The sequence below is a fragment of the Callorhinus ursinus genome, unplaced genomic scaffold, assembly GCF_003265705.2.
Source record: "Callorhinus ursinus isolate GAN/ISIS: 27379988/994484 unplaced genomic scaffold, GSC_fseal_2.0 scaffold1, whole genome shotgun sequence".
Taxonomy (NCBI): Eukaryota; Metazoa; Chordata; class Mammalia; order Carnivora; family Otariidae; genus Callorhinus; species Callorhinus ursinus.
This window is the reverse complement of record NW_027397063.1, coordinates 31,810,862-31,836,859: the sequence shown is the minus strand read 5'-3', so window position 1 is coordinate 31,836,859 and position 25,998 is coordinate 31,810,862. Positions and strand designations below refer to the sequence as shown.

Genomic DNA, 25,998 nt, shown 5'->3' with positions numbered 1-25,998 from the left:
TATACCACATTTTCTTTATCCATTAATCCATCCATTGACATGTAGGTTGTTTCCAGCTCTTGGCTATTGTAAATAATGCTGCAATGAACACGGGAGTGCAAATAACTCTTCAAGATCCTGTTTTAAAATTTTTTGAATGAATACCAAGAAGTGGGATTGTGGGATCATATGGCAGTTTCAAGTCTAATTTTCAGAGGAATCTCCGTACTGTTTTCCATAGCAGCTCCACCATTTACGTTCCCATCATCAGTGTACAAGAGTTCCAGTATCTCCACATCTTCATCAATACTTTTTGAATTTTTTACTTCATAAAATACTTAATCATTAGTGATGTTGAGTATCTTCTCATATACTTATTGGCCATCTGTATATATACTTTAAGAAAATGTCTATTTAAGGGATGCCTGGGTAGCTCAGTCAGTAGAGCATCCGACTCTTGATTTCAGGAGTTTAAGCCCTACACTGGGTGTGGAGCCTATTTAAAAAAAAAAAAAAATCTATTTAAATCCTTCACCTATTTTTAAATCAGGGTTTTTTGTTTTTTGGTTTTATTTTGTTGTTATTGTTGAGTTGTAGGAATTCTTTATATATGTTGACTATCAACCCCCTGTCAGATACATAGTTTTCAAAATGTTTTCATCCATTCAATAGGTTGTCTTTTCAATTGTTGATTGTTTCTTTTGCTGTAATATAACTTTTAAAGTTTGATATAGTCCCATTTGCTTCTTTTTTTGCTTTTACTACTTGTGCTGTTGTTGTCACATCCAAGAAATCATTGTCAAATCCAATGTCATGAAGCTTATCACCTATATTTTCTCCTAGGAAATAGAGTTTAAGTCTTATACTTAGGTCTTTAACTCATTTTAATTTTTGTATAGGGTGTAATGTAAAGTCCAACTTCATTTTTTCCCCACTGTTGGAATATCCAGTTTTCCAAACACGTTTGTTGAAGTGATTATCTTTTTCCCATTATGCAGTCTTTGCCCTCTGGTTGACTGTCATTTGACCATGTATATGAAGGTTTACTTCTGAGTTCTCTATTCTGTTCAGTTGGTTTGTATGTCAGTTGGTACATACTGGCATATAGTTTTGTAAAATGTCTTGAAATCAGGAAGTGTGAAAACCCCAACTTTGTTTTTCTTTCTCAAGATTGTTTTGGCTATTCAAGAGCTTTACAATTCCATATGAATTTTAAGATTGTTTTTTTCTATTTCTGAAAGAGATTGCCTTGGGGATTTTGATAAGGATTGAATTGAATCTTTGCTTTGGGTAGTGTGGACATTTTAACAATGTTAAGTCTTTTAATCCATGCATGAACATGGGATATTTTTCCATATATTTGTGTCTTTAATTTCTTTCAGCAACATTTTGTAATTTTCAGTGTTCAAGTCTTTAACTTCCTTAGGTAAGTTTATTCCTAAATATTTTATTATTTTTAATGCTACCGTAAATGAGATTTTCTTAATTTCCTTTTCAGACTATTCATTACTGGTGTATAGAAAGCCAGTTTTTGTGTGTGTGTGTTGGCTGTGTCCTGCAACTTTTCTGAATTTGCTTATTAGTTTGAATAGTTTTTGGTGGAATCTTTAGGTTTTTCCTCAAGAAGATGATATCATCTGTGAACAAAGATAATTTTACTTCTTTTCTGATTCAGATGCCTTTTATTTCTTTTTTTTTTTTTTTTACCTAATTGCTCAGGCTAGGCTTTGTAATACTATGTGGAATAGAGTCGCAGAATGGACATCCTTGCCTTGTTTTTGATCTTAGAGGAAAATCTTTCAGATTTCCCTGTTGAGTATGATATCTATGTGCTTTTCATATGTGGCCTTTATTATATTGAGGTAATTTCTTTCATTTCCTAGTTTGTTGACTGTTTTATTATTACCATGAAAGGGTGTTGAATTAGTAAAATATTTTTTCTGCATCAGTTGAGATGATCATGTAGTTTTGTCTTTCATTCTGTTAATTTGGTGAATTACACTGATTGATTTTTGTATTTTGAAACATTCTTGCATTCCAAAAATTAAATTCCACTTGGTTATGATGTTATAATCCTTTTAATACGCTATTGAATTCAATTTGCTAACTTTTTTTTGAGGATTTTTGCATCAATATTCATCAGTGATATTGGGCTGTAGTTTTTTTTTTTTTTTAATATTATGTTTGTCTGGTTGTCTTCTCTTTTTTTCTTAGTTTGCCTAACTAAGAATCAGTCAATTTTGTTAATCTTTTCAGAAAACCAGCTCTAGTTTGTTGATTTTTTCTATGGTTTTCTATTCTTCACTTCATTTATTTCTGCTTGAATCTTTATTATTTCCTTCCTTCTGCTAGCTTGGGCTTAGTTTGTTTTTCTTTTTCTAATTCCTTGAAATATAAAATTGGGTTCTTTATTTGGGATCTTTCTTCTGTTTTAATTACCTGTTTATCATTATTAACTTGCCTATTAGTACTGCTTTTGCAGCAACCCATGTTTTGGTATATTGTGTTTTTGATTTTATTTGTTTCAATATGTTTTCTAATTTTCCTTGTGGTTTCTTCTTTGACCCACTGGTTGTTCAAGAGTGTGTTCTTTAATTTCCACTTCTTTTTGAATTTTCCCTTTTCCTTCTGCTGTTGATTTCTAGTTTCATTCCATCGTGGTTGGAAAAAATACTTGATATAAATTTAATATTAAATTTGTTAAGACTTGTTTTATGGCCTAACATATGATCTATCCTGGAGAATGTTCCATGTGTGCTTGAAAAAAATCTGTATTCCGCTGCTATTGGATGGAATATTCTGTATATGTCTGTTAGGTCCATTTGTTCTATAGTGTTTGAGTTTTGTTTCCTTATTGCTTTTGTCTGGATGATCTATCCATCATTGAAAGTGGGGTATTGAAATCCCCTGCTATTATTTTATTGTTTTCTATTTCTTCTTTCCATTCTGTCAATGTTTGTTTCATATATTTGAATGCTCTAGTGTTAGGTGCATAAATGTTTAAATTGTTATATCTTCCTGGTGAATGGACCTTTTTTTTTTTTTTTACCATTATATAATGTCCTTCTTTGTCTCTTGTGAGTTTCTGATTTAAAAATCTATTTGGCTTATTAAAAGTATGATCACATTTGCTTTCTTTTGGTTACAATTTGCATGGAATATCTTTTTCCATTCTTTCATTTTTAGTCTATATGTATTCTTAAATCTAAAGTCAATCTTACAAACAGCATAGAGTTAGATCTTGTTTTTAAATCTATTTAGCCACTCTAAGGGCAGCTGGATGACTCAGCCAGTTAAGCGTCTGCCTTTGGTTCTGGTCATGATCCCAGGATCCTGGGATTGAGCCCCGTATTGGGCTCTCTGCTTAGCAGGGAGTCTATTTTTCCCTCTCCCTCTCCCCCTCCCCACCTTGTGCTCTCTCTCTTTCTCTCTCATGCTCTCTCTCAAATAAATAAATAAAATCTTTCAAAAAAATCTACTTAGCCACTCTATATCTTTAGATTGTGGAGTTTAATCCATTTACACTTAAAATAATTACCAATAGGTAAGGATTTACTATTGCCATTTTGTTGTTTTCTGAATATTTTATAGCTATTTTGTTTTTCTTTTCCTCTTTATTTATCTTCCTTTGTGTTTCACTGATATTTTTTACTGACATACTTGATTCCTTTCATGTATCTTCTCTGGAAATTTTCTTTGTGGTAATGATGGGGATTACATAAAATATCTTACAGTTATAGGACTCTGTTCTGAACTAGTAACAACTTAATTTAGGTTGCACATAAGAACTCTACTCCTTTGCATCCTCCCTATTTTATGTCATCAGTGTCACAAATTAGGTATTTTTATATTTTGTATCCACTAATCTAATAATATAGTTGCAGTAATTTTTAATGCTTTTATCTTTTAAATTCTAGGCTAGAATTAAGGTGATTTATGGATCACCATTGCAGTGTTATAGGATTCTATTTTTATCTGTATATTTATCTTTGCCAGAGAGCTTTATATTTTTACACGCTTTCATGTTGCTGTCTAGCATCCTTTCATTTGAACTCAACTGACTCCTTTTAGCATTTCTTGTAAGGCAAGTAATGAACTCACTTAGCTTTTGTTTATCTGTTAAAGCCTTTATCTCTCTTTCATTTTGGAGCACAGTTTGCTGGAAATGCCTGTATCAATTATTTCTCCTGGTTTAGTAATAATTTAAAAAGGCAAGACCATACAGAGTTCAGATGATGGATCAGAACGTTTGTTGCAAGTAAATGTACACTGATATTCAATGCAACAATGTTAATTCCATAGAGAATGCTAGATCTTTAAATGCATTTAATTGAAGTCTATGCTCTATAGAGTAGAAAATACTAACAATAAATAAAATCTTTGTACTTTATAGACACAGGCTTAAAACCAGATAGAGGTTTTTCTATAATTCTCTGACAAGGCAATCTATTTTGGAGTTCAATTTTATTTACTCCTTATATAAAAAAATTTCTTTCCCTGATGCTTTGAAAAATGTTAACCACTTTATAACAATTCAGGTAGATAACATTTCACCTAAGAAAACAAAATATAATCAGAAGTATCAAAGTCAGTAGGGATAAGAAAATATTTTAAGAAAATCTGCTATCAAGATTTGTGTTGCACTGACTCTTTTATCGAAGCATATCTTTGTGAGCCATCTGTTTCTTTCTCCTTTTCTAAGCAGATCTTTTCACAAGTGTTACTTATCCACCACGGTAAAAGAAAATCACACACTAATCCAAATCTCAGCAGGAAAAGAGATTACAGAATTAATCTAATTAGTTCTTCATAATTGTTCATAAATTTATCAAATGTTAACCTGAGCAAAACTCATTTATTATTAAAAAAAAAGGAAAAAAAGCTAGAAGAAACAATGAGATCGAACAAATGTGAGAAACCTCCAAGCTAAGAGCCACTGTGGCACAAAGTCATCTTCTAAAGTGAGCCACTGTGGCACAAAGTCATCTTCTAAAGTGTCAGAAATTGTATATATTTTATTTCATGAACTGGTGTGGTTGGTTAACCCTGTAAGATGAGAGGAGAGGGCAAATTATAGCAGTGCCATAAGGAATACCACAGAGGGGAAATACTAAAAGGAAACATAACGAATGAAAGTTGAAGAAAGAAACCAAGTCATAAACCATAGCAAAATATATTTACTTCAACCTGTCATTTATCCTGTTTGTGCGTCAGAGACAATATTTAGATGTAAGTCTTTAATTAATGATTTAGACAAGAAAAAGAGGAAGCTATGAAGTCAAATCCAGATGTGGAAAAGTTTTCTAGTGCAAGTATATTTCAAGGTCCCTATTATATGGACAAAGAGGTACCATTTTAAATTTCAGCCAGACTGCATTTTCGTCAGTGAGTAAAATGAGAACACCTATGGTAATAAGAATGAAACAGAATTTGATATTTTTTAAGCAAAGAAACCCGTGCATTAGAAGATTTAATAGACTTTCACTGGATAGTACATGTCCAGCTTCTTATAGTAAGAAATGCATAGTCCATGCAACATATATAGATCAATTTGCTGGAGGTGACTCAAGGATACAGGATATAACTCATCTTCCTAGATAATCCATTTTACTTAGAGATTTCTTAATAAAAATTAAAAATGTTTGCCCCCTTAAAGATTTTATCCAATGCTAGAGCAAATAAAATATGTGTTTCATTTTTTCCCCATTTTAACTGTTCTGAAGATTTCTGTGTGGGTATGTGAGAAAACAGAGCACATGAGGGAAGGAGGGAGTAAGATAGAAAATTTTAATGTGCAGTGAGAGATTTAAAAATCTGATACCTCTATGTTCTCTAAGAACTTGCTGTTTTATTTATTTATTTATTTATTTATTTATTTATTTATTTATTTTTGATTGCTTTTTTAAAAGATTTATTTATTTGGTTGACAGAGCGAGAGAGCACAAGCAGGGGGAGTGGCAGGCGCAGAAAGAGGGAGAAGCAGGCTCCCCATGGAGCAGGAAGCCCGACATGGGGCTCAATCCCAGGACCCCAGGCTCATGACCTGAGCCAAAGGCAGACACTTAACTGACTGAGCCACCCAGGTGCCCCAGAACTTGCTGTCTTACTACCACATTCTCATCAAAGGGGAAAATGCTGAAGTATATGAAGCCAGCATCACTGGCCCACATGAAAAGTGCTGCCACAGGTTGAGATGAGCTCAAACAAGGATATTTCCTTTTGAAGTATGAAAGATTCCATGGCCCGGTGTTTAAAAAAATACTTTGACATATTACAAGCTAGTACTGAATTGTTTTTGTTGTATTCTATATCAAAACATTTCTCATAAAGCAGTTCACTTCTTCCAACAATTATATTGCATCAACATTTTGTCTTTAAACAATTGTCTAAGCTTTCATTTCAAGTTAAGCTAATGTTCTTTTTTTTTAAAAAAAAGTTTTTTTATTTATTTATTTCAGAGAGAGAGAGAATGAGAGAGAGAAAGCACGAGAGGGAAGAGGGTCAGAGGGAGAAGCAGACTCCCCGCTGAGCAGGGAGCCCGATGCGGGACTCGATCCTGGGACTCCAGGATCATGACCTGAGCCGAAGGCAGTCGCTTAACCAACTGAGCCACCCAGGCGCCCAAGCTAATGTTCTTTATAGAAATATTGCTCGGGGTGGGCGTAAAGAAATCTAGAAAAGTGGGACTATACTCCCTCCCTTTTCCTCAATTGCTCTACCACCTGAAAACAAACACACATGCACACATGTGCGCAAACACACACACACACATTTGTGGCATGCATGCCTCTGAAATAAATCCTAAACCAAACAATTTCGCTTCCTTATGGAAATCACTGGCCTAAGAGAAATAACTGAAAGAAATCCAACACCCATATTTTACAGGGAAAAGCCATTAAAACTTTTTGTTTTTGTTTCTTTTTACAAGTACAGAGAAAGAAATCTTGTGTACAAGAAACAAAACAGTAGAAAGCATAATGAAACCAGCAAACATCCTGTGTTTTGAGGTGTCCCTCTAGGCCAATTTCTGAATTCCCTTATAATGTGAAGGTATAGGGTAAGTATATATAGGAATGTATAGGGTAAAATCTGGTGATGCCCTGTAGTAAAGATGAGGATGTGTTTTAATACACTCAAAAGACATTCTGAAGCAACTGGTTGTTTTTTGTTCAAAGTATTTATGATTTTGCTTATGGATGCATTATAAACAAAATTAGTTGCCTTAACTAGTCTCTCTCCAGCAAGGATCTGAATCTAAAGTCATATTCTGACTAGCAGCTTTAAATCTCTATCCAACTATATAAATGTTCAGATTGGACATATGTTGATAATGCCTTAGTAACAATATTTGCTTTTGCATTTGAGGCTCTTATTTTGAATATTCTAGGTAGAAGCAGTGGACAATCAATTGAAATTCTTTTAGAACAGTGGAATATTGACTTGTTGAAGTTATTTTTATAAATTGTTTAGTCTTCATTTTAGTGAGAAATTGCCTGGTCATCAGCAATTTAAAAAACGAATATCAAAGCTTCTGATATGGTTAGAGGGCTGGGACCAACCGTTGGACTGACTTTCATACCAACCTTCACACAGATATATTTTATGTCTGAAATAAAAAGAAAACCTACCTGCATGCACTAGATAGTGTCCAAAAGTAGACAGACAGACATTGGAGACAAATCAACGCTTGGTAGAATGGAATCACACGGAGTGGGCTTCCCATATATATAACTTTTCAACTGATGACAGCACCGGTCTTCATCATGTAGGGTAGCTAAAACTTCAATAAAAAATCCATAATATTATTGGCTTGAAGAACCTGAGGACAGAATTTGGGTCAACCATAGTCACTGAATGATGTCAGGTGAGATTCCCAAAATGAGAGAGCCTAAGAGGAGGAGCCTTGAATTCCATGTATCAATGCTAACCAGCTCTTTGTCTGATCTGAACGACACATAAATGGGACAGACTCCTAGCAGCACAGCTAAGGCTACAATAAATGAACTGACATTTGGGCTGCTGCCATTGCAAGAAAAATAGTTTCAGGTTTAAGCTGGCTATGTATGGTAGGCCAAATAATAGCCTCCCAAAGATGTCCATGTCCTAATCCTTGGAACTGGTCAGTATGTTAAATTATTTGCCAAAGGAAATTAAGGTAAATGGAGTAAGGTTGCTAGTCATCTGAACTGAAAGAGGAAGATTTTCTGGGTTATGTTAGTGGGCCCAATGTAATCTCAAGGGTTCTAAAATGTGTAAGAGGGAAACAGCAGACTCAGTCTCAGGGTGATGGGATATGAGAAAGGGTAGACAAGCTACTGTTGGCTTTGAACATGGAAAAGAGCCACCAGCCAAGGAATTTGTAGTTTCAAGACACTAGAAAAAGAAAAAAAATAATTCTCCCTTAAGTGCCTCTGGAAAGGAATGCAGTCTTGCCAGCATCTTCGTGTTAGCCCAGTGAGAACAATTTCAGACTTATGATGTCCAGAACTGTAAGATAAATTTGTGTTGCTCAATCCACTAGGCTTGTGGTCATTTGTTACAAAGACCATAGAAAACTAATGCAGATTTTGGTACTGGAAGTGGGGTGTTGCTGTAACAAATACCTAAGAATGGGGAAGTGGCCTTGGAATTGAGCAATGGATTAAAGCTGGAACATTTTTTGAGGAGCATTATAGGAAAAGCCTGGATTACCTTGAACAGATTGTTAGTAAAAACCTGTATGTTAATACACTTGCTAGAGAGAACCCAGAAGGGAATAAGGAGCATGCTATTGGAAACTGTAAAAAGGGGATGTATAGCAGCAGAGAAGTGAGCAGAAATATGTTCTGCAGTTAAAAGGAAAGTAGAACTTGTAAGTAATGAACAGGAATATTTAGCTGAGGAAATTTCCAAGCAAAGTGTTGAAGCTGTGGCTTGGTTTCTTCTTGCTTCTTAGAGTAAAATGTGAAATTAAAGAGATGCAATTACAGAAAAACTATCAGGCAAAAAGGATCAAATTTGATAACTTGAATCTTTAGGAAGGAATAAAGCACAATATCAGAAATAGTAAATGTGTCAGTAAATATAAGAGGTTGTTCTTTCCCCTCTTAGTTAAAATATAAATAATTGTTTAAAGGAAAATTATAACACTGGATGGTGGAGTTTCTAACATATAAATGTAATACATATGATTAACATAAAGGATGGGGGGTAAATAGATCTACATGGTTACATGGTTTTGATATTTTATGTGTGGTAGTACTATATTAACTGCAACTAAATGTGAAAAGTTAAGGATATGATTCCTTATTTAATTGATATAATTGATATAATTCCTTAAGTCATTTAAAAGTATACTAAAAAAAACCCCAATATATAAAAATGACTATCAACAAAGATTTAGAAACACACAAATTTATGTAACTAGAAGAGGTGTGGAAAGGAACCAGCCATCTAATTTTCGCAGTGCAATGGAAAAGAACTATTTTTGTGTTTTCTAAAAATATTTATGAGCTCTGTGGCCTTAAACTTTGGCAAGAGAAATTTAAATCTCATATAAGATAAACTGTAAGGCATGTTGAATATTGCTATTCTACACAATTGCTATTCTTATCTAGATGTTTAGGCTAATGTCCATAATTATTGTTGGTATATTAATGGAAATGTAGCTCTTGTAAAGGCAATCATTTTGATTTTTTTTCTTCTAACTGAAGATTAAAGGAGCTTGTCATTTCCAGGAGGTAATATTCTTCATCCTAACTTTTGGGGCTTTCCTTCAAAATTTAATTATTTTGACTTCATTCATAACAGATTTAGTATTCACAGTGATAGGAAGGGTGACACAATGTTCTTCTTAATAGGTGAACCTAATTTCTGGTAAAAACAGTAGAGCCACTATTTCAATTTTCTGCTTACAAGCAAAAGCAAAATTTCATACCTTCTTAGGTAAAATGGGTTCGCACTCTGGCATTCTCTTCCAGAGTTATTTATTCAATGTGTCATTTAAAATTGTTTTGAGTCTAAAGGTTTCTGGGAAAAAGCATTTATTTAAATATTCCAATTATTATGCCATGTCCTTATGCAAGCAAAGAAATGCTGAACTGTGATTGAGATAAACTTAATATCCTTTTCTGATTCTAAACCTGGATCTTAACAAAACTGAAAAAAAAAAAGGATATCTCACTCTGTATATTTATTACATCAGTAATGATAAGAGAGGAAAGTTAAATATAAAATTCAATCTATAGGGCAGTTTATCAAAGCAACCAAAAATGACTGTGAATCTAAGAAATAATAAAAATCAATAGAGGAAAAACAGGGGAGGGTTGGTGAATGCCAAAGAAGTAGGTGTGTCTGGGTACAGATGTGGCCTGAGTCAGAGTTGCACAAAGTACAACAAAAGAATTCCTAACTCAGCCTAATGCTCCCTAAAAATTACAGCCCAGTGTATGTTATGCCTCAGTTAAATAATAACACAAACTCTAACCCAGCATTCAATGGTACTCATGTATTTACATATTATAGAAATACCCTTATATTTATTGATTGGCATAGTAAGTTAAAAAATAGTTATTGAGGGGCACTGGGCTGGCTCAGTCCGTAGAGCATGCGACTCTTAATCTCAGGGTCATGAGTTCAAGCCTCACATTGGGCATGGAGTCTACTTAAAAAAAAAAAGTTATTGGTTGCACTCTAAACAAGAGAATTGGTTGTACAATTACCTATATTCATAAAAATTTTCCATTTTTCACTTTTAAACTGCATGTTATCTAAAATGCTGTTAATAAAAAATAATATATTCAGATTATTATGACAAACATTTCTTAGCAAATTCTATATCTATGCACTGCATTTTGAAATTCCTACAGTATCTTCAATGTCAAATGTAGACTTTGCGTAAGTGGCTGACATGTGAAAGAAGCTCCCAGGTGTTGTCAATGGTGTTGGGCTCATAGACCACACTTTAGAGTGCTTCATAAATCCCAACCCCTTTCCAGCTCATCCCTTCCACAGAAGATAGATTTATATTGCTGACTGCCATATTAATAATTAATACCGTTGTTTTAGGCAGGAACTTACACTTTAGGGGTAAATATAGGCGCAGCAGATAATATAATTCCCTAGGTGTTGAACATGAAAAAAAAGGTTTGCTTCCCTTAATTAGTGGCCCTATTGATTCCTTAGCATTGTAGCTATGAAAACCAATCAATGTCATATGGCTGTAGGGATGATGCTTTTTGTGGTTCTACTCTAGAAGCAATATTCTTTTAGTACCTCATTCCTGTTGTCTATGGAATGATGTACTGCACACTAAGATACCAGCTGGTCATGTTGGCCAATCTCCAGAAACCTGACTCAGTCCAATTAATATCTTTTTAGAATGACCACTTATGTGAGACTAATGTGCTACAGCAATGAACAGCAGTAATACATTCCTTTGACAAAACTTCTTAAACTCAAGGAAGGAAATGCACTGTAGAAGAGGGAAATTAATAAAAACCCAAGTGTTGCAACCACTTGTCTCAGATCTGTGACTTTGCAGCCTGGATTTGCAAAGGAACTAGAAATGGTTTGATCCATTACAAAGTAAGTGCCGACTTCTATGGTAAAGCATCTTTCTGTCATTCTTAGTAAAGATATGCTTGGTTTTAGTAAAAAGGAGAAAATGTACACAAAATATCCCATTGTTGGTAAAAAAACATAGAATATCTATCCCAAATAAAATTAATTTTACAGGTGATTGCAGGTCCTTGAAAGCACTGAAACCACATTCACAAAAATGGTACTCAGTGTTCTAAAATAGGGACAATGACTTATAAGAAAGTTCATGAAGCACATGGAATTCCAAAATATCTTTAAAAAGTAAAATATGCAAAGGCAAAAGGGTGGTTGATATGAAGGGCATTTCATGTTGGTAGAAAGAGAAGTCCAAGCAGTAACAAAGTACAAACAAAAGGTAATGTTATCTTGTCAGACTAACCAATGCAATACACTGGCTAAGAGTGAAGTTTTTACGATTAAGGCCAATACAGACAGTTAAGAATGAGCAGAGGTTCATAGGTGATCACAAGCCACAATGTGATAGGCCTATCCAAGCCTGGTCATACGCCTGAGGTACACAAACTTTGACATCGTTCCATATATTACTTTCCTCAGTGAAAGTTGTGAACTCACCTAGACTCTACATGTTGGGCATATTTATCAAGCCTTAAACTCCTTTATCCACAAACAACATTTTGAGATTTATTGAAAGTAATTTGACCAGGGCCTGAGTTTGGGTTGGGGGTAGAGAATAGGTTATGATTCTCTTTCTCCTTTTACTACTGCATTCCTTACCAAAGAAGAAATACAGTAACAGTACATTTTACCATTTTTCATTTTTTCTTTTTTCCTTTAAGGCATTAGAATACTGAAGAAATTTAGTTTAACAAAAATAATAGTGATATCACCATCACACCCTGTGGTAGGCAGAATAACCCCCAAAGATGTCCATGCTCTAAACCCCCAGATCCTGTGAATATTCTACTTTCCATGGCAAAAAGGACTTTTTGGGTGTCATTAAGAGTATAGACCTTCAGATGGGAAGATTATCCTGGATTATCTGCGTGGGCGCAATATAATCTTAGAGAACATTCTCTGGTGGGAGTGAGAGATAAGGCAGGAATAGAAGAAGAATGTTGAAGTGTGAGAGAATTCAGCCTGCCGTCGCTGGGTTTGAAGATGGAGGAAGAGGTGACAAGGAATGGGGGTGGCCTCTAGAAGCTGGAAAAGGCAGCGGAACACATTCTTCCCTACAGCCTAGAGATGGAACACAGCCCTGCTTTTATTTTAACCTAGTGTAGCCTGAAGTAGATTTCTCACCTGCAGAATGAGAATAGATTTGTGTTGTTTAAGCTAAGTTGGTGATAATTTATAACAGCAACACCTGAAAATGAATACATCAAGACTGATAAGAAAAAAAGAAGTGGACACAAAATTATTTGACCTTGGCCCTCCCCTTTACACTGATCTTTTACGATGGCCCTAGGAGACATGCATTAATACCCTCAGTTTAAAGATGAAGAAATCTTAATTTGTCTAGCCTTTATATTCACTCACTCCCGTATTCATCCGCTTTATAAAAAATATTAAAAACCTATAATAAGTAAAATTCTATCTTAAGTGCTGGGACATAGTGGTTAAAAAATAAAGAATGACACCAATCTAAGTCTTCTCGCATTGCCCTTACATTTTGCTGGAAAAGAAAGGCAAAATCAGAATGCTGCTGGCCTGTAAAACAGACCAGCATACGGCTCAGGAGGTCAGGGAAGAATGCTCTGAAGATACCATGTCCTAGATGAGACCTAGAATGGAGTAAGTTAGATGAAGCGAGGGAAGTTTGTGGGGGAAAGAGTTTCTTGAGCAAATGCTATACCATGGAGGCAGGTCTAGAGAGAAAGCCAAGTTTAGAGTATTTCACAAACTGAAACCAGTTCAGAATGACCGAAGGAAGGGAAGAGGTGTCTGGGTGAGGCTGAAGAGGTGGGCACAGGGAGGTTCCTGGATCTCATCTTAAAAACAATGAAAAATGAGTGAAGGATTTTAAAGTAGTGTGCAATTCAAAAATGTTCACATTTTAAGTATTCCTCTGGTTGCAAGAGTTTAAATGGATCGGAAAGGAGGTCGAGTGTTGTTTTCCAGGATAATTAATAGGCCATAGTGGGAGACCAGGGAAAATGATAGGAATGAAGATGGAGAGAATGTGCTACATTCAAGAAATATTTAGGCTTGGCATGGACTTGATTTGTCATGGGGCATTTGGAGTCCAACAGTAGTTTTAAAATTCTGGCATCAACTACAGGGAACATGGGTCGATTTTTCGTGAAGGGCAATATTCCAGCAGATGTTTGTTTGGGAAAAAATATTATGAGTTCTGTTGGATATATTGAGTTTGAAATGTCTTTGAGTCATTCACGTAAGGAGACTGAGTTGCCATTAGATATATGGATTTGGAACTCAGAAAACAGGCTTGGGCTTGAGAAACATATCTGGGAGTCACTGACAAATAAAGCAAGAGTATACCAAGGGGGAAAGAAAAGTGCCTGAGACAGAACCTTAGGGAATGCTATTCCAGTGATAATGGAATACAGAGAGTGAGAAACTGACAGTTTCAGAGTCACTGACAGAGTCAAGATATGTAACCAAATTTGCATGACTCTGAAGTCCAGAATCCGAGATATCTTGTCTATTAAAGAACAATTTTGAAAGGCTTTAAGAGATTCCTCCTTCTTCTGAATGGAATGAAGATCATGGACATTTAAAAGACATATTAAAATAACTTCTTCAAAATTAGTTACCCTTTTTTTCCTATTTTGGGTCTATTTATGATGGAACAAACACCCCTAGGATCATTCTTCCTTTTGGAAGGCATTTGTCATGTGTTATAAATCTGTATGGCTGGCTTTAGCTAAGGAATTAATTAATTTAATTAATTTTTAAAATTTGGATTATGCATTTGATATTCTTCCTAGTCATTATAGTGTGCATATGGAATATAAATTATGATGATGTAGTTATACGTGTTCTCTCCCAGAACTAGACAAGTGTGTTTAGAATTTTCTGTTTGCTGGAAAACAATTTGGCGCAACATAAAAATATTTGGCAAGTTGTATATTTGAACATTCAGAGACAATTTTCTCCTGCTCGTCTCCATTCTGCCTCATTGTGTTCTTCAAGCAGCAAATGTGAACATGATAAAATAATTTCTTTTTTCACCAAATAGTCCTAGGCAGAGCAACATCATAAAGGAAGACAGCAAAACATAGAAAACACTAACAAGTCTGGAGAAATGAAAGGGTAACTAACACAGGCTGTAAACGGCACGAAAACATCGCCAGAATCAATAGAAGCTGATGTGCATCAATTTTACTAATCATGGTCCCAGGGATTGTATTCTGAGATTCTCAGAGGGTAAAACTTAATGTGAAGACACACAGATTGAAATTTATAATAGCAGTCTAAGACTTTTATTCCATTCTTAGAGATATGATGCAGGTTGCACTAGTTTCTATTACATTACATTTGTCCAAATGGACATTTACATTGGCACAAACTTTGGAGAAAATGGGTTAGTTGCATATTCTGCAAGTCTTTTTTTTTTTTTATTTAAACTTTTTGGTTTAAAGATTTGAGAGAGAGAGTGAGAGGACGAGCTGGGTGAGGGGCAGAGGGAGAAGCAGACTCCTCATTGAGCAGGGAGCTGAGCAGGGAGCCTGATGCAGGGCTGGGTCCGGGGACCCCAGGGATCCTGACCTGAGCCGAGGGCAGACACTTAACCAACTGAGCCACCCAGGTGCCCCTAACCTTTTTGGTTTAATAACTATGTGTTAGCAACTGACTGGAGGTTTATCTTCCTCAGTAGCGTTGGAAGAAATTCTTTGCAGAAAGCAGTTTCCTTTTCCTTCCCAAAGACCAGGGGTATTAATATCAAATATATACCATACAAGACAAGTACAAACTGTCCGTTTGGATACTTTTAACTTTTAAATCATGTTCAAATATATTTACTTCTACATATTTCATTTTTTTAAAAATAGCCTTTATTTTTTAGAGTAGTATTAGATTCACAACAAAACTGAGCAGGAAGTACAGAGACTTGACATATACTCCCCGCCCTCCGTACCCAATTTTACTATATTACTTTATTCTGATTAGAGGTAACACAAAGGATGGAGAAACAGGATTCGAGAAATGTGGCAGCCAAATGCATCCCACTTTTCTCTCCGTTCTCCACGTCAAAGTAAATGATCTTTTCTGCATCTGCCAGTCAGACTGGCTGAGGGAGCTGGAGAAAAAGCCACTGCAGAGCATTCACCCTCTGAACTGTTAAAAATCATTAGGGAACCATACATGCATCATTCTGCAAGTGCAGTTTAAATCCTAGAGAAAATCTTCTCCCAGAAAGACAAATCACTAAGATTAACATAAGAAGGGACAAACTTAAATGGATCAATATGAAGATATTAAAGAGGTATCAAGATGGAATCACAGCCTAATTTTACTAGCTTTTAAAAGGCAGTCTTTAAAATATTATTTAAACTATGTCAGATTATGCAAAAAGTATAAAACTTTATGAAAGGACATAAAAATATGAGCAATGAAATACCAAGATATTTGGGAAGGAAATTGTAATTAGAATCACAGTGTGGCTTAGTTTTTTGTGGTTTAAAACACCTAAGACAAATATACATTTCTTAAGGAAGAATAGCTGTCTAAGAACAGCCAAGTGAAAATAAAAAAGATTACCAAGGTGGAATTGGCTTTAGCAAACAGTCTATATTAAAAAAATAGATCATATAGTTATGGTATACAGATAAAAAGAGATTGATGTAGCAGAATCGAGATTCTACAAATTGCAGAATATATGAAAATTTAATGTATGACACAGGCAGTATCAATTCAGTGGGGGAAATGTGGTTTATTTAATAAACATATCTGGGCATTATTTCAGGGTGAAACTAAGTTGAAGACCCAGTTTACATCATATGCAAAATAAATTTCAGATGTATTAAGGAAGAACAGTTTTAGAAGTAAACATTGGAGGCTACCTGCAAAAGCCAAGGATGGAAAAGACTTCTTAAACAAAAACAGAAGTGCATACACTATTAAAAAAACAGAAACTTTTTGCTACAAAATTTATAGTAAGTATGGTAGGTTAAAGGCTAAACATCAATAAAAAATTGTTAAATTGACAAGAAGACAAAATGTAATCAAAACTTGGACTGGAAAAAAAATGGAAAATCAATGCACACTAGAGAAAATCCAAAGGTCAATTAATATAAAAGATATGATGAAACTCATTATTGGTCAGGGTAATGAGCATGAAAGTAACCATTAAATACCATTTCATACCTATCGGGCTGGCAAAAATATTTATTGCTAGTGAAGATATTGAGAAAAATATATGCTTAAATCTTGTTTGTAGAAATGTACATAGTGTACATTGTTATATATATCTGCAAATGTTTTTTTGTGTGTGGGAAGGAGAGGAATCTAGCACTATCTATTTTAATTTAAAAGAATCATATCCTTAGATCTGGCAATGCCATTCCTGTAAATCTATCCCATAGCAATTGAAGCACGAATTCATTAGGCTCCATGTTCAGGGATGTTTACTGTATCATCGGAAAAAGAACACCGTAGAGGAATAATTGGATTAATTATGGCACAGCAACAACATGGAATATTAAGCTGTCATTAAAAACAGTGAATTAGCATAGTTGAAGATTCCCATGAAATGTTAAGCAATAAAATTAAGATGCAAATACACACTATTGTATTTTTAAAAAGCAAACAAAACCCCTTGTACATGTGAGTAATTATATAAGTAGATTTTGACTGATTACTACCTGGGAGTGGGAATGGAATACTTGGACGCGTACAGACTTGAGTGAGAGAATGTTAAATAAGATAGTAATAATAAATCCACATGACATTTCATTTTGGTAAAATCATACATGTGTAAATGACACATGTGATGAAGAAATTCAAATAAAAATATAGAATTAGATCTATCTGCTTGTCAGATGATCATGATATTCTGTTGAGTGAAAAAAGAGAATTGCAAAATAATGGGCATAATGGAATTTTGTTTTGATAAAAAAAGAAAATTAGAAAAAATTAGAAAATTAGAAATTAGAAACAAGTATTTAAAAAGGTATGTTGATATCAACTATGAGAAAAAGGTGGAAAGAGGCATCCTAGGCTTGTTAACATTCTTACTTTGCTGGGATGAGAGCAGAGGTGAGGTGTTGGAAGGCAGGTAGAAATGGTTAATTCTGCATTTTAAGATAGCTATTCTGCTTCACTTATTACAAAACAATCAAATGAAGACAAATTTTAGAAAAGTAGTATAGAATGAAAGGGGGAAATTGGAGGGGGAGATGAACCATGAGAGACTATGGACTCTGTGAAACAAACTGAGGGTTCTAGAGGGGAGGGGGTGGGAGGGATGGGTTAGCCTGGTGATGGGTATTAAAGAGGGCACGTTCTGCGTGGAGCACTGGGTGTTATACGCAAACAATGACTCATGGAACACTACATCAAAAACTAATGATGTAATATATGGTGATTAACATAATATAAAATAAAAAAAGTAGTATATACATATTACAGAAAACTAGAGAAAATTTATGTAAATAGAAAACTATGATAAGAAAATAAAAATCACTTAATTCCAGAACACAGAAATACCCATTTTTTGTTAATTTTTTCTAGTATTTTTTCTGTTCTTGTATATAATTAAGTTTGTATACAAAATTTGTATATGCCATTTTGCATTTTCAGGGTGTATATATTTTTCTTTATACTTTTTGCTTAATAAAATGCTGTGTTTTTGTATCATTAATCTTTGAAAATATTTCTCACATTGACATTTAATTTGATGAATATAATAATTTATTGATTTGTTAAATCATTTTCTCATTTTTACACATTTAGATTATTTGTTTTTGGAATTCTAAACATCTTGTACCTAATATCTGCTTTAAAAAACTTTTCTATATATATATATTACTTGAAATATCAAGCCTCTATAGAGCTTAATAACTTAAAACACTAAAATAAAACAAATTTTATTTCTTTTTTAAAAGATTATTTTAAGGGGGGAAGGGCAGAGGCAGAGAATCTCAAGCAGACTCTCCACTGAGCACAGAGCCTGACGTGGGGCTTGATCCCATGACCCTGAGATCATGACTTGAGTGGAAACCAAGAGTCTGACGCTTAACCAACTGCATCACCCGGGTGCCCCAAACAAATTTTATTTCTTGAAGATTTCCCAAGAACTTCTGCTCATGCTTAATTCCTGGTCACTTTTTCTCCCCCTCTTCTCTTAAAATCAGATGTTGATTAGATTGAGAAAGAATCTCTCTATTCCCATTCAGGTCACATGTATACTATCTCTTCTTGAAAACAAGGAATCTTTGAATATTCACTATTCAAAACCCCAAAATTAAAAAGGACTCAACACATTGCAATAAGTTATGAAACATCTTGATTTCCTGTGATTTTTTCCTAAGAATAAATTTCTGGAAGTGGAAGTCTTCAGTCTAAGCTCGAGGTACTTGATATTTAAGTACTTGATACTTACTGTCAAGTAGAACTATAATAAATTTGTACCAATTAACCCCCTTGCCAAAAGTATACCATGAAAGTGCCTCTGTCAAAACATCATTATGACTATTTACAAATTTTTGTTAATTTATAAAAGCCTAAACCCCCCAAAAGCATTTCATTAATCTTTTAATTTATATTTCTTTTGAGGAAAGTTGTACAATTTTCATGATAAATAATCATTTCTATATTTTATTTAATGAATTTTATATTCAGTTTTTTCCCCCCATTTTGGATTTGGATGTTTGTGTGTATGTGCTACGTACCTTAAAAAAGAATAACACACTTAGGGCTCCTGGGTGGCTCAGTTAGTTAAGTGTCCGACTCTTGATTTTGGCTCAGGTCATGATCGCAGGGTCATGATCTCAGGGTGGTTAGATCAAGCCCCACATCCGGCTCTGTGCTCAGTGGGGAGTCTGCTTGAGATTTTCTCTCTCCCTCTCCCTCTGCCTTTCCCCCTTGCTCTCTCTCTCTCTCAAATAAATTAATTAAAAAAAATACACTTATCTGGAAAAATGGACATTTCTGAACACAATGACCATGTGATTATTTTACTTTCAATTAAAGCAAATTAACAGGGTAATTAGCCACAAAATGACATTTTACTGTCCACTAGAAAATTCCTGTGACTTCTATAAAATTAAACTCCAGTGTGAAAAACTTGGAATTTCTATTTCAAAAGTTATAAATTATATTATGCAGTTAAGGTACAATTACATTCTTATCCATGAAGAATTTGTCTTTAACCAGGAAGATTTTCAATCAAACTTCATGCTCAAGAGGATTCTGTAATATTAAGTATAGTGTCTTCCTTCCAGTCAAATGTTGAAGACAGCATTCAGTCATGACAATGAAGTTGGATTTGTAATTAAAAAAACAACAACAACAAATAGGAATGCTATGTTACTATCTAGCTGGGTGATTTGGAGAAGTCATTTGACCTTTCATGAGCCTATTTTTCTCATTTATTAAATTATAAATTATAAAGTTGGCATTCTCTCTCACTTATCCTGCTTTGTCTCCATCCCACCTTTATGTAACTCACTGTATGTTTATTGATTATATTTACTGTCGGTCTCCTCCCCCACTGGAATGTCAAACCCCACAAGAGTGAGGCCTTTGAGTTACTGCTTACCCCTAGCACCTAGAAGAGTGCAGGCACACAGTGAGTGCTCCATTAACAACTGTCAAAAGGGGCGCCTGAGTGGCTCAGTCATTAAGTGTCTGCCTTCAACTCAGGTCATGATCCCAGGGTCCTGGGATTGAGCCCCACATCTGGCTCCTTGCTCGGCGGGGAGACTGTCGCTCCCCCTGCTTGTGCTCTCTCTCTCTCTCTCTGACAGATAAATAAAATCTTTAAAAAAAAGTCAAATATGATGATGAATAAAACCCATGCTAGGAAGGAATTTATAATCCAGTGGATGAGTTTCTGAGGGAAAATGCCAAAATAATCTTTTCAGAGAGGAGAATATATTCCATCTCTAAATAAGAAACTAGGACTTAAAAATGGGAAATATGTAACATATAAAATGTTCAAATCATTTGACAAATATATTCACTTAAATCGGATAATGAGAACTTGAGGAATACATAGAAATAATTTTCTTTTTCTCTTTCTTTTGTAAATAGAACTTATGCCAGGCCTTGCCTTTGTTTGAGAAAGTAAGTCAGATAGTGAAGGGGCAGCAGTAAGTTTATGTGATATTGATAAATGTATTGCGTTTGGTCACAAGGTACTTCAAAGGATACAATGTTAACATTAAACAGAACTATAAAGTACACTGAGGAAGAACACAGTTCACATTTAATGTTTTAGGATGAAAAATACAAATATTCAAGAAATAACATCATAAACAGAATCCAGTTAAATATATCAATGAGTTACATATGCAGGTTACCTCAAGAAGTTAAAATAATTTTAGCTGGTATTATTGACACCACTAACATAAACCAAAATGTTTTACAAGTTATCTTCACTTTTGCTTTTATTAATATTTTTATTTCTGAGATTGTTCTTGAGTGAATATAAGTTATCACTACTTGCAGGAAACTTCTGGCATCGTTCCAGATACACAGGTGGAACTACAATCTCAGGGGCTTCAGTTACACAGGCCCACTTGAATAATGGAGTCGGCCCCCATGCTTCAGAGCCAGAGACTCATGAAAACTTGTCTGAACTTGGAAACTGTGAGCATGACACTCTGGTTTACTACGACCCAACTACAGCATCTGTACAGCCTGTCCTTTCAATCCTGTAGTGAATGTGTGCCTGTTGTTGTATGGTTCTTAGAAGAATATTTCAGCTTTTAAAAATTACTTGACTATGGTCTCTGGTGGAGGGAAATATATTTCTTCCTTAGGCAGACATCCCGATACACTACAGATTAAGTGTCATAAGTTTGTTTTATAAGGAGTAAGTCTTCAAAGTTTTCTGATTTGTAATCTGCAGAGATGTCTAGCTTCTGGTTCTTCCTCCAGAAAAGATGTGGGTACTGTTTGGTCCAAAAATTTTAGAGCCATCACATATGCAGTAATATTTCATTACGATTTCTCTGAGCATCGAGGCTGCCATTATTTTAGAGTTTGTTTTCTAGGAAACTATTTTACTGATACAAAATCCTAGATATTTGAAATTCTGTTATAGCTCAAATGATGTTTTATAATTCATTTCAATGTATTGGGTCTCTTTATGAAAGTTATTGTTTTGAATTGTTGAGTTGTTAATATTAAAATATTCTTCGACTTCCAGAAGAGTGAGTATACAATGTAATCTTAGTGGTAATGAAGAGATACTTTATAATCTAATCAACTTTTGATTTTAAAAGGAGAAAAAAAAAGTGACCAGGAGTGAAGTATGAGCAGCAGTTCTTGGGAAATCTTTAAAACATGAAATTTATTTCATTTTAGTTTTTTACATTATTGAGTTTCATGGAAGTCTAGAATTCCAAATAATATAGAAAAAATGCATTTTCTTTAAATTAGTGGTTCTACTCACCTGAGTGCTCAACTCCCCTTGTATTCTTATGTATTTGCTATAACAATTAATGGGATAATGGATTAATATTTTAGTTCATCTCTGTCTTTCAAAAAGTGCAATTATAAGTAAAGAAGAGTTTTCATTGCCAGGTATAATCAAAAGGATTGATTAACGATGGAGAATCCAGGGACTAAGACAAACCTAGAGAAGTATTCTATTTTTTATTTATTTTTATTTATTTATTTTTGGAAGGAAACTTTCAGACCCACTCAGATTTTAGCATGCAGCAGGTCACCCATTCTACTTTAGACACAGGTTAGGTCCTTTCTAGAATTTCCCATTGAAGAGACTCTTGGATTTTAAAAATGTGGAGTTGTCCCAATTCTGTTTCTTTTTCTTTTTTTTTAAGATTTTATTTATTTATTTGAGAGAGAGAGACAGATATAGGGAGAAGAGAGCATGAGTGGGGAGGAGAGGGAGAAGCACGCTCCCACTGAGCAGGGGGCCCGATGTGGGGCTCTATCCCAGGACCCTGGGATCATGACCTGAGCTGAAGGCAGACACTTAACTGACTGAGCCACCCAGGGGCCCCTGTTTTCTTTTCTTATATATTTTTCCCATAATGTGTGTGTATAGTTTATTTTCATTTCAGTCCATTATTGAGTAATATTGCAGCAATTTAAATATAAAACGCTTCAACTACAAAGTACAAAAAGGCAATCACAGCAATAAAAAGGAATAACCGATTGACATACAGTAATTTGAATGGATCTCAAGACATTATGTTGAGTGAATAAAGCCAATCTTAAAATTTCACATACTACATGAGTCCATTTATATAGCCTTTTCAAAATGACAAAATTACAGAGATGGAAAACATACTAGCAGTAATCAGGAGCTAGGAGTTGTGGGAGAGTGTGGGGGTAGTATAAGGGGGAAACTCTGTGGTGTTGTAACAGTTCTGTATCCTGTTTGTGGTGGTGGTTACACAAATCTACACATTAGATAAAATGGCATAGAAATATGTAAGTGCATTTTACCAAAACTAGTTTCCTGATGTTGATAATGTATTTCAGTTATATAAAATGTAACTACCAGGTTTACAGGGTGAGAGAGAGTACCTGGGACCCCCTTTGTTCTATTTGGCAACTTCTTGTGACTCTATTAATTATTCCAAAATAAATTTTTAAGGACCATGGTTATTAGCAAATAATCATGGTCTTTTAATCACTTGAAACTTTTACCTATGAATTTCATTTTTAAGATAGGTTTTACAATATCCTGTCATATATTAGAGATACCAAATAAACCCAAATGTGAAGTCTTGAAGTCTTTCATATAATAAAAAAATGTCTTTTGTGTTCAATTACCTCCCCTGCATATTATATTTTAGTAACAAATTAAAACTTTCAAAATGTAAAGACAAGAATCAGAACTCAAGAAAACTGATTCTAATAAATGTACCAGCCAAAATCATGTAGGAAGTTTCAGAGTGAGAAGGGAGAAAAGATTATAGTAGTTTTATGAGTTTTTACTGGTTTTTTTATGCATGGACTTCTAAAAATTTCCTTGGTATCAATAAAAGCCTATGGTAATTTATCTTCTGTATTTAATTCCCTATATAGATCGAGAATTTAAAATGATGAATGTGACATTACACTTTCTACAGAGTAATATCATAGAAACAGTATGGGTTTGGGACCAGCAGGACTGTGTTCAACTTCTGGCTGTGTGATTTGCTAGCTTGGTGATTTCATTGGTTATAATAAAGGGATAGGGAAAAAGTCACTTTGAAGTGGTTTGAGTGGTAAATGGAAAAAAAAGAATGGAGTCAGAGGGATAGTTAAATCCTTGTTTATGGGGTGTGTGTGTGAAAAGGATTCAAGAATAAGTGAGTAGTCAAGCTAAAGAGCCAAACATCAGTCTACAGCCATACCACTTTGAACACGCCCAATCTCGTCTAAAGAGCCAAACATCTAATGGGTGTGAAGATCAGAGCATCTGCTGCTCTGAGGCAATGCTTGGCCACGGCAATTGTGATAAAAGCAGTTTGAGTTTACTGGGAATAATAGTTGAGGAATAAATAAAAGATGAAAAAGTGGAAAATATCCCATGAAATCAAGTCTCAGGATTATAGATGCCAAGGAAAGGAGAGAGATGGGCAATGGTTAGAAACAAATACACCATGGACACAGTGAGAGAAATCATATGCATAGAAGGGAAAGGATCATGGAGAAAGATTGAAGATAGAGAGACTTGGGGGATAGAGAACTAGATAGAGAGACACTTCAGGTCTCTGAAGTGGCAGGAGGGTATGGAATACAGAAGAAAGGGAAAATATTTATACTGGCTTTTAAAGGGTCCTTCTTCCACTGAGAGGAGATAGAAAATTTTGGGTTGGTGTTTTGATTAGTAGTGGCTTCCTCCATCCCCAGCTAACTCAGCCCTTAACATCTCTCCTCCCTAATGGGTCAGTTCCTATTAGGAATTATTATATTATTAAGGTTCTTTTTGAGTGGGCCTTCTTGGAGGCTTCAATCTGGTTTCTTTCCAGAGATCTCAAAATAAATATCTTTGCTTTCTGAAAGAAATTGTTCAACAACCACAGTTATTATTTCCAGATAGTATTCTCACAGATAAAATAAATTCTAGAAAAATATCAAGTAAATAGAAATATGGCACACTGGTTTTTGAAAAAAGATAAAAAGATTCTTCAACCATAACATGGTAATAACAACATTTTATCTGCCTTAACTGAAGGGAGGAGGTGAACACATTCAATGTAACTTAATCCAGGGAAATAGGTTAAGAATCATTTATTTAAAAACTATGTCCTATTTACAAAAGAGAGTATGAGGCAAGAATTTAGAAAATTGTTAGCCGATATATAATATGCTTTCAACATAATCTAATAATAAATTATCAAGATGCATTTGAAGTCTTTAAGATTCATCTATTTCTTAAGATATATTTATTATTTTTCTGGTCGGAGTGCAATGATTTTTAAATATCCTTAAACAAGTCACTGAAAAAAAGTATTCAAGAAACACAGATGGGAAATTTAACCATTAGATTTCTTTATTTCATACAAACCCTACATTTAGTCTAGAAAAAACAAACAAAAAAACTCTACATGAAGTATTATTAAAACGCTAAACAAATCATTTTACCATAAACCCAGTACATGTATTACAAGATTCCACTGCTAGGAATTTTGTTAAGATCAGTTTAAGCATTAGTAACACTATGTGATAGAGTACAGGAACACAGGTCATTGGATGTGATACTTGCCTCCTATCCTCAGATTTATGTCAGAATAAAGCTGACAATTCTCCCAGGCTCTGAACCCCCAGTGACCACGTCCCAATCCTTGGAAACAATGAAGATGTCCTGTCACATCACACAACTTTGTATAAGTTGTAATAAAACAAAGCCTAAGTTTTCTTACCGTTCTATAGGAAATGGTCAGTTATTTGATAAATATTAAAAAATTTTTTTAAGATTTATTTATTTATTTATTTGAGAGAAAGAGAGAGGCACAAGCAGGTGGAGGGGCAGAGGGAGAGGGAGAAGCAGACTCCCTACTGAGCAGCGAGCTATATGTGGGGCTCAATGCAGGGCTTGATCCCAGGACCCTGAGATCACGATGTGAGCTGAAGGCAGCCATGTAACCAACTGAGTCACCCAGGAGCCTCAATATTAAAACACTTCTAGGAATTTACTTTGTGAGTTTGTTTACCAAATATATTTTTTAAGAACTGACTACACAAAAGGTTCCTTTAGTATTTGGCCCACAAACTCACTTAACAGGTTGGAAACTTAAAACCTGCAAGAAAATGAGGTAATGGGGAATCCCTGATCCTAATGTGCTGTATTTACTAAAGGGATGTACACACATACAAAAGTTTTGCTCA

General features: G+C 34.6%; 1 protein-coding gene across 2 annotated transcripts in view; it reads right to left on the bottom strand.

Annotated features, from left to right (window-relative positions):
• HTR1F (5-hydroxytryptamine receptor 1F) overlaps window positions 1-25,998 on the bottom strand; it is a 170,296-nt gene that overhangs the window by 93,347 nt on the left and 50,951 nt on the right. The window contains exon 3 of one of the 2 annotated variants that reach the window (XM_073892191.1): window positions 7,608-7,759. The exons of the other annotated variant lie outside the window; for it this stretch is intronic. The gene's annotated coding sequence lies outside the window, so the exon portion shown is untranslated. The remainder of the gene's footprint in view (window positions 1-7,607; window positions 7,760-25,998) is intronic. 2 annotated transcript variants of the gene reach the window in all.